At 51.1% G+C, this 10,040-nt stretch overlaps 1 pseudogene; it reads right to left on the bottom strand.

Annotated features, from left to right (window-relative positions):
* Nucleotides 1–2,231: 2,231 nt before the first annotated feature.
* On the bottom strand, nucleotides 2,232–3,914 carry LOC124979559 (olfactory receptor 12-like; annotated as a pseudogene).
* Nucleotides 3,915–10,040: the final 6,126 nt, after the last annotated feature.

Here is a 10,040-nt window from a genome sequence, read left to right as displayed (position 1 = left end):
GCTCCCGGCCAAACCAGCACCCAACTTCCTTTGGCTCTCCCATGTCCTCCTGTGGTTCTGAGCAATTTCAGATGTGATGCGATCTTCCATGCATATTTTAGCTGTTATCTATAAATTGTGGATTTTTTTATTTCAAAAAGATATGCACTTTTTATTTTCAAAAAGTACTGTTATCATATCTGAAGAAAAGTGATTCACTAATATCGTCAGACATCTATCATTATTCAAATGTCTGATGCCCAGATGTGCAATACAGGTGTGGTTTTTTAGATTCAGCTGTTGACTCAGTATCCAAAATACATTCTCACGAGGGAATCACAGACAATTCTCTTGGCATCTCTTTGCATCTATAGCTGCCCCGTCCTGCCACTCTCTGATGTCATCTTATTAATGCCACTTTCTTAAATGAACTGGCACTTAGTCCTGTGTGAAGTCCTGTTGGCTTGGCCGAGGGCTCGCCCACTGGTGACCTCATCGTGCTCCTCTGTGGCCTGTGCTCTTGTTGGTCATGATGGGGTCTCGAGGCTCAGCTGGAGTCCAGTCACCATCGTGACATGTGTGTTCTCAAGGTGGCCTTTGCCTCCACTTTGGGTCAGAGCACGCTGTGTGGGCACGGTGCTCTTCCCTCAAGAAACGTGGTGTCCTGCCTTCTTGAGAGATCAGGCACCAAAGAGCTCTGCCCAACCCTCACTCACTGGGTTTTCCCAAAGGGTGGTCCTCAGTAATCCTGATTCCTGGGAAGCTGCTATCCCTTGTGAAGACTGAGTGACAGATAAGCACTCCTATCTGAGAAGCAGCTTTGGCTCACCATGAGCCTTGTGGACAGAGAACTGTATTGACCAGGCACCATGAACTCTCGGTCCATTCATATGGGACAGAACAGATAAATTCTTGCTTGTTTGTTTCCCTTTAAGAACCATTTCAAATCAAACAGCCTCCACCAGAAATGGATGATTTTACTGAACAGACTCAGACCTTCAGACATGCTTGGTGTGTCAGTTTGCTCGGGCTATGATTTTTACTCCTGCCAAAACATACCGTTTCCTCCTCAAGGTAGCACCACACTCAATGAAATTAAGGTAGATCTATCTATTGAAAAAGATGTTGTAAGCCTACATACAAATTGAGAAGGAGACATGATTTTAATAGACTATGGAAAGCATGAAAGTAGGAACCAAAGTAAGTCGTATCACAAGGTGGATTAGCTACATAAATTTTAAGATGTGTTTTTTTATTTATAAAGAGATGTTTAGTAATGAACATGTTTCATCCAACCCAATCATGTGAACATTTAATCTGCATATAAGTAATGAAGATGTAAAACACATAAAGCAAAAACATGGAGTGGAAAGATGACACACCTACGTCCAACCAGAGTGAGATTTCTCAGTAACTGGTGAGACACGAAGGCTCAGCAGGCACGGGTTGGAACTGAGTGCATTAGCATAGGACCCCAACAGCAGCAAATGCAGGACCACGAGCTCCCCTGAGGCTCATGGGACGTAACTGACTGGGGTCAGTTGTGTCCCCTGGAAACGCAGAATGTGACCTAACCTGGACAGAGGATCTTGGCAGATAGATTACTTACCACGAGGTGACACTCTCCTGGGTGGGCCCTAACCATGGCTGGAGTTGCTGTAAGAAGAAAGGACACAGAGGCACAGAGACAGACAGGACGAGAGAGACAGCAGTGAGGCAGCTGCTGGCCAAGGCACCCGGGGACGCCTGGGAGCCAATGTGACGAACTGCCCCAATGGAAAGGTCTGATGTGTGGGAGGAGGCTCCCACTCAGCCAGCAGGGAAACGTGAGCAAGCCCAGGGCAGCCAAAGGATGGGAACTAGCATCTGGCAGCATCTGAGCATGGGCTCCTGCCTCCCCATCCCCAAGCACCCATCAGAAGTGCATCCACCCCAATGAGTCCAGAGCCACAGAGCATCCTAGGGAGGACGCCTGGAAACCAGCCTGTTTCATGAAGAGGGGTCCTTTGGAGGGCAACAGGAGGAGTACCCACCCATGTTTCCCCAGGTGAGGGACCTGGCCTTGCCCAGCTCTGCCCTGGAGACCTCTGGAGGTCAGAGCAAGACTCATTCCTCCTGCTTAGTGACTGCCCGGCCACCATGTGCTGGAAGTAAGGGCGAATGCAGGTGGAAAGGAAGAGGAAAGAAGAGGAAGCAGGAAGGGTGGAGGGGGAAAGAGAGTGGGTCTCCCTTTGGTCCCTGGACACTGTGCCTCACGGGACACTGTCCTCTGCGTGGCTGTGTCCCAGCCTCCTCAGCGCGTCCTTCACGTCCTTGTTCCGCAGGCTGTAGATGAGGGGGTTGAGCATCGGGATGACCAGGGTGTAGAAGACAGAGACCCCTTGCCCTGCTCCATGGACTCCACAGCTCCTGGCTGGCCGTACATCACAAACACAGTTCCATAAAACAGGGACACGGCGGTCAGGTGGGACCCACAGGTGGAGAAGAGCTTGTGTCGCCCAGATGCCGAGCGCATCTTGAGGATGGTCACTGCGATGTAGCCGTAGGAGACCAGAACCACAAGAGTGGTGCCCACAATGATGAACCCACAGAGGCCGAACATGACCAGCTCGTTGAGAGCCGTGTTGGCACAGGCAAGCCGGAGCAGGGGGGGCACGTCACAGAAGAAGTGGTCGATGCGGTTGGAGCTGCAGAAGGGCAGCTGGAAGGTGAGGCTGGTCTCTACGATGGAGTTGAGGCAGCCTCCACAGTAGGCTGCGAGCACCAGGCGGGCACATGTCACAGGACACATGGTCACAGGGTACTGCAGGGGGCTGCAGATGGCCACCAAGCGGTCGTAGGCCATCACTGCTAAGAGAAAGCCTCAGTGGTACCAAGAAAGGAGAAGAAGAATAGCTGGGTGGCGATCCCGCAAAGCTGATGGCCTTGGAGGAGGAGAGGAAGGTGGCCAGGGTGTTGGGGGCGATGGTGGAGGAGTAGCAGAGGTCCAGGAGGGACAGGTCCTGAGGAAGAAGTACATGGGGGAGTGCAGGCGGGCATCCAGGGTGGTGACCACAATCATGGTGACGTTGCCCAGGACGGTCACCACGTACAGGGCCAGGAAGACGGCAAAGAGCAGGGCTTGAACCTCCACACCTCCTCTGAACCCCTCCAGCACAAACTCCCACAAGGGCAGCGCCGAGAGGTTCCCCTGCTGTGGGCGGGCATGGCCCTGAGCTGGGACAGCAGGCAGGGAGGGCGGTGGAGGGCAGCGAGGTGCAGCAGGTCACTGTCCCAGGGTCGCGCATCTCATGGATCTACCGAGACGTGTCAGTGCCTGCTGCACCCTGAACCAGAGCCTTCTTGAACCACCCCTGGGCAGTGCCCACACTGACCGCATAGCTTGTCCTTGTGATGAGCCGAAAATACTTGGAAATGTCCAACCCAAGGTCAAGTTCATTGACTCACATGGGAAGAGGGACAGAGCCTCTCTGTCCAGTGTGCGAGGACGCAGGGCCTCCTGGGCTCAGTGCAGTGAGCAGCTGGCCATGGGGTGGGGGACACCTGGCCCCTGGGAAGCTGAGTGTGGGTGTGACGGGATGGCCTGTCCTGCCCGCTAGCCCTGGCCTCCTGTGGACAGTGGTCCTGACCTGCCGCGTTTGCTGGCCCTGGGAGCTGGTGGAGGTTCAGGCCGTGGCCCAGGCTGCAGGGTCGGAGCCAGAGCTTAGCAAGGTGCACCAGGATGTGTTTCGGGCTGAGGCTCCCGGGCACTGCTCCCAGCCACCAGGTGGAGGACAGGAGAATGGCCTCTGCCTCCGTGTCCCTGTGAGGCCACCCGAGTGCTTACTGTGTGCACGGCCCCGCTGCCTGCTCGCTCATGGTCTCCTCCTCCAGGCAGCCCTGAGCAGGTGGTGTGTTGGCCTTACCTGTCCAGGTGGGGGTGAGGACTGGCCCATGGTCCTGCAGCCAGCCACCGTGCTCCCAGGGTCCCCGTGCTGAGCCAGCTCTGTGCTGGGACAGCGAGGGCCACGCTGCGTTCCCTTGTCCTCTGCAGCTGGGCCGTGAGCTCCTGAGCACGGAGCGAGGTGTTGAGGTCGAGCAGGTCCAGGGCGGCTCTGGTCCAGTGTGTTCTGCAGCAGGCTCCCCGTCTGTGTGGAGCCTCAGCACCTCCTCTCCCGTCGCTGTCGCTGGGCAGCGTGGTAAGGCACCTGCACTTGGGGTCACCATGTACCCGGCAGGGCTGGTACTTGAAGCCTCCAGTGGCCAATTAGGGAGGCTCTGGGCCTCTGCAGTGCTGGGACTCCAACTCCCTGGGCCCCAGAGCTACAGGGCTGTGGCCCATCTTTGTCACCTCATCATCTCCCGATGGGGCGGCAGGAAGGCTGGGTCGTCAGGGACCCTGGAGGGACCCAGACGGCTCAGAGGGACCTTGTGTCCAGGGTCCTTCTACGAACCGCTGCCTGGGTGTGGCACATGTGACCTCTGACCCACAGCCCTCCCTTCTGCTCCGTCCTGGCCCTGGTGTGAGGGAGGTGATGTGGGAAGCCCGCTCTGCCCTGCCTGGCGACTCCCCTGTGCTGGCCCTGTGACCCGCTGTTCCTCACCCTCAGGGACAGTTAGGAGTTGCAGTAGGTCACCTTAAGTTACCCTTGCCGATTACTGTTCTTCTTCTCCTTTTTTTTTTTTACACGAATGTCTAACGATCCGCCACTTTCTGTCTCTGCTTTGGATCTCTCTCTCAATCCAAAACGAGTTCATGGTCGGGAATTCAAGCAAGTAAGAAGTGACGAAGATAAGAAAGCTCCCACTCCTGACCCATCGCCCCTCCTGTGGTGCAGCGGCCCTGTCCCCACACGCCTGGGGCTTCTCCGGCCATCATGACCCATGACCACTGCATTCCCTGATTCAACCTTTCTAGCCTGCTTCTTCATTGCTGTGACCAGAAGATCTGACCAGGGAAATTAGAGGAGGAGAAGTTGGCTGGGTGCTCGCATCTTCAGAGCTCCCGGTCCATCTGTGGACCAATCGTCGTCTCTGGGCCCTGGGGAGGCAGAAAACCATAGCAGAAAGGTGTTGAGGAGGAAAGCAACTGCGACCACGTCTCCAGGGAGCAGAGAGGGAGAGGGGAGAGAGGGAGAGGGAGAGGGGAGAGCATGCTCAGCTTGTGATATACCCCAGACACACCCGGGATGCCCAACAGGCCCCAGTGACCCGCCTCCTCCTGCACACCTTACCTGCTGACAGTGACCACTCACTCAGCCTCTTTCAGATTGACTCATTGAGTCGGTCAAGGCTCTCGTGACCCGATCATACCACCTCAGAGTTTCTTGTACTCTCTCGCACATGAGCTTTTGGGGGATAACTAATATTGAAACCACAACATTCTCCCCTAGGCCCCCTAAGCCGCATGCAAGATATATTCAGTCCATTTTCAAGACTCCCCATAATCTTATCAATTCCAGTATTCCCAAATGTCCACATCCAAGATTGGATGATTGAGATTCAAGGCAAAGTTTCATTGTGGCCCTGTAGAAATCAAACACAAGCTACATAGATCTAATATATAACCATGAATTCAGAGAAATCATTTCCATTGTGAAGAATGGGGACATAGAAAGAGGGGACAGGACCAAAGCAAGTCCAAAATCCAGCTGGGCAGGACAGATCCTGTAGCGCCACATGCAGTATCTGGGGCACGTGGTGTCGTGTTCTCTGCAATGGGCTGTGGCGCTCCACCCGCGTGACCTTGCTGGTTGCAGCTGGCGTGGTCCCTCTGTTGGCCTATCTCTGCTCCACTCCTGCACCTTTCCTAGGCAGACATTCCATGCGCTGGCTTTTCTTTCTTTCTTTCTTTCTTTTTGATTTATTTTTATTGTAAACAAATGGGATACCTGTTGTTCTGTTTGTACATGGAGTAACACATTACCATTGCATATTCATACATTCACTTAGGGTAATGATGTTTGATTCATTCTGTTCTTTTTTTCCTTCCCCCCACCCCTCCCCCCCCTCTTTTCCCTCTATACAGTCCCTCCTTCTTCCCTTCTTGCCCCGCTCCCCCCCCCCATTATGTGTCATTATCCACTTATCAGTGAGATCATTCATCTTTTGGATTTTTGAGATTGGCTTATCTCACTTAGTATGATATTCACCAATTTCATCCATTTGTCTGCAAATGGCCATAATTTTATTATTCTTTATGGCTGAATAATATTCCATTGTATATATATACCACAGTTTCTTTATCCATTCATCAATTGAAGGGCATCTAGGTTGGTTCCACAGACTGGCTATTCTGAATTGAGCAGCTGTGAACATTGATGTGGGCTGTGTCTCTGTAGTAGGCTGATTTTAAGTCCTTTGGGTATAGGCTGAGGAGGTGGGATAGCTGGGTCAAATGGTAGGTCCATTCCAAGTTTTCTAAGGAATCTCCACACTGCTTTCCAGAGTGGCTGCACTACTTTGCAGCCCCACCTGACTGGCTTTTCTTAATCATGAGGGTCTCCACTGCAACTTTGATTCCCTCCTCACATCTCCATGTGTCATCTTGTCAAGAGCAGCACACAGGGACTCAGACCCTTCTGCACTTTACCTGAACCTCCCTCGTCTTTCTTTGAAGTCTTGGTGGAAGCCTGGGTGACCCCCTAACTCCAGCACCCTGCAATCCTGCAGGACCAGCACTGTGTGGTCGACTCCAGGGTCTTTGCCATCTGCAGTAGTGGCCAAGCCCCCAGGGACCACCCACTGCTGCAGTCTGAGTGCCTGGGTGGCCGAGCATGGTGAGACAGCTTCCTGTGCCCCTGTGCAAGCAAGGGCCCCACTGCTCTCTTCTCAAAGGAATTGTTACTTTTACTCCCTTGAACCTGGGATGGGTGTGGTCTTGACAAAACCTGATAAACTCTCAGTCATCTTTCCTATTGGTCTCTGGGTAGAGTACTTAGAAGTGTCCCCTTTAGTGGCAGTGATGTCTTTAACAACTGTATCTTCCCTAGTCCCAGTTTTACTGGTAGTTTTCTGACCCAACTGGAAGTTTTTTCAAGACTTTCTCCTTTGCTTTCTGCTCCTGATCATCACAATAAACTTGGCTAAAAGCTGTCAGCAATATCCATGTCACTGCCTTAATGCTGTGCTACCTAGCAATTTCTTCCACCAGGTTAAGAAGTCAATTATCTTTAAATTAAGTCTCACAGAAAGTTTCAGGACATGGGCAAAATGCAGACACCTTTTAAACCAGAATTAACATGAATGGCCTCTATATCCAATTTCCAAAGAGTCCTCTAAAACCTCCTGAGCCCTGTCTTTATTGTTCACAGTCCTATCAGCATTCTGGTTTTATGAACTCTCAACACAATCACTTATTAAACTCCTCTTACAACAATCTAGAACTTTTCAAGTTTGCATCTCTAAGCTTTTCAGAATTCCTCCATAAATTCCAAAAAGCTCCAAAATCTTCTGAACTAAATGGTTAGGTAATCACAGCAGAACTCCACTTCTCAGGACCAATCTCTGTTTTAGTCAGTTTTCCACTGCTGTGGCCAAAAGACCTGACAAGAAATATTAGAGGAGGAACGTTTATTGGGGACTCATGGTTCCAGAGGTCTCAATCCATAGACCTCTGTTGCTCTAGACCAGAGGGGAGGCAGAACATCATGATGGAAGGGCATGGTGGAGGATCACAATGAGAACATGGCACCAGGAAGGAGAGGAGAGAGATTAAAGTCGGCTCACAGAATATGTACTCCAAAGGCACACCCCAGTGACCTACCTCCTCCAGTCACACTCCACTGCCTATAGTCACCCATCAATTAATCCTTATCAGCTGATTAACTCACTTATTAGGTTAAGGCTCTCATAACCCAAGCATTTCACCTCTAAACTTTTTTGACTCTCTCATACTTGAGATTTGGGGACACCTAATGTTGAAATCATAATGGTGCATTTGGAACTTTAACTTGATGATAGATTATGGCGCTTTCTGCCAGGGCAGCCTGGAGTGCCTCCTGCAGCTCTCCTGTGGGTGTGCTTCTCACACCCACGGACAGTCCCCGCGTTCTTCCCCACGGTGGCCTGGGTGTGCTCAGTGTGCCACTGTGCCAGAGTTCTGGTGGCTGGATTCCCGTCGTAGCAGCATGGGCTGTGAGAGTGTCAGCAGGCTCCACGACCACTTCCTGTTTCTCCTCCCCAGAACCATGGGTCTGTCCTGCCACTGGCACGTGGCCCAGGGTGTCATTTCCCAGGAGCCCTGTTCTTACCTTCCTCGCTTGTCACACTGATGGGCCAGCTGTGTCTACTTCAGTGAGCTCATCTGCACCTGGTGCAGACACGTGTTGGCCCTCTGCATTCCTGTTCTGGGATCCTTTTCTGGGGACACCTGGTGTCGCTGGCTGGTAAGCTCTCTTTCTGCCCAGTGCAGACCCACAGCTCACGTGGCACTCGGGAAGTATTCAGGTTGACCTAAGACACTGAAGTCGTGACTTAACTCCATTAAGGACATTAATGCCAAATGTCCATATGTGATCTGTTGTCACTGCCCTGGGCTCTAGGGTTGGAACCTGGACCCTCTGGCCTTGTTATTCTCTGTGCCTCAGTAAATACTCTTGGTGGAGCTGTGACTGTCTTCCTTCTGTACTTCGGGTCCCTCACCCTCTTGTGCTGATATAGACTAGCTCTTAATGTGCCGCACACACTCTGGTCCAGCGTCTTCCAGGCACGTTCAGGTCTGCAGATCACACATCGCTCATGCTCCATGTTCTGTTTATCAGCTGTAACGTCTCCTCTTTCCGTTTTTAAATTGTCTGAGCATCATCTCATTTTTTTTTCAGTCTCAGTGGAGTTTGTCATTTTTCTTTTTCTTTTGAAAACCAACTCCTAGTTTTATTGATTTTTTTTCTCTTGTTTTCTTTACTTCAGTTTGTATTCTCTGATCTTTGCCATTTCCTGCCTTATACTGACCTCAGGCTTCATTTGGCTGCCATTTTTGTTCTTTGTGGTATAAGTGAGATTGCTTATTTGAGATTTTTTTCTTAACATAGGCATTCATTAGTATGAACTTCCCTCTTAGAACTTCTTTTGTTGCATTCCACAGGTTTTATGTCCATTGGGTTTCCATTTTGTTTATCTAAAGGGCATTTTAAAAATATCTCTTGATTTTTTTAATCCAATGGACATTCAAGAGGATATTGGTTAATTTCCACATATTTGTAAATTTTTATTTTTACTTGCATTACTGATTTCTAATTTCATACCACTGCTGCTGGAAGGTATACTACATTTGATTGTGGACTTCTTAAATGTGTTAAGCTTGTGGCTGAACACACGATCTCTCCTGGAGAACGTTCCAAGTGTGTTTGAGAAGATGTGTATTCTGGTGTTGATGGAGGAACCTCTGTCTGTATGATGTGGGTTCATTCGCTCCTAAGTGCACTTCAAGGCCAGGGCTCCTTAATTTCTTTCTGGCTGACCTGCTGGTGGGAAGAGGGTGTTTGAGTCCACTGCTGCTCTTACGTTGCTCTCTACTTCTGCCTCTGGATTTGCCGTACTTGTCTTACACTCAGGGGTCCCGACTCTCAGTACACACACAGTTGCATGCCCTCTTGGTGGGTCGACTCTGTCATCATGTGGGGTCCTTCTGTGTCCCAGTGCAGTTCTGCACAGGAGGTCCGTCTCTCCAGGTCTCACCCCTCTCCCGGGTTCCCAGGCAGGGAGCGCACTCCACCCCACGGCTGCCCTCCTCGGGCAGCTCCTGACAGTCCTCAGCACCGCATCCATTCAGCCACTCCGCGGCTCTGTGCTGAGTCCAGTTAATTCACGTTTATCAGTAGTCAAAGGTAAGGGTTCCTCGTCATCCTTTTGCTGACCTCTGTCTTTCAGTCCTTTTAAGGAACTCGTTTCCGCCTTCTTTTCCAGGCAGTCTTGTGTTGGCAGTGGTACTTTTCCTCTCTCAGCACTTTCATCAGATCGCCAGGGTCCCTGCCGAGGTCTCCACTGGGAGTTTATGGAGCTTTCCTTGAATGTCATGGTCTCTTTTATCTTAATGCAGTCAGAACTCTCTGGTCGACTTTGATTTCTGACGATCTTACTGT

Source organism: Sciurus carolinensis, chromosome 3 (assembly GCF_902686445.1).
Source record: "Sciurus carolinensis chromosome 3, mSciCar1.2, whole genome shotgun sequence".
In the NCBI taxonomy this organism is placed as follows: domain Eukaryota; kingdom Metazoa; phylum Chordata; class Mammalia; order Rodentia; family Sciuridae; genus Sciurus; species Sciurus carolinensis.
The sequence above is the reverse complement of the archived record's forward strand: the minus strand, read 5'-3'. Positions and strand labels throughout refer to the sequence as shown.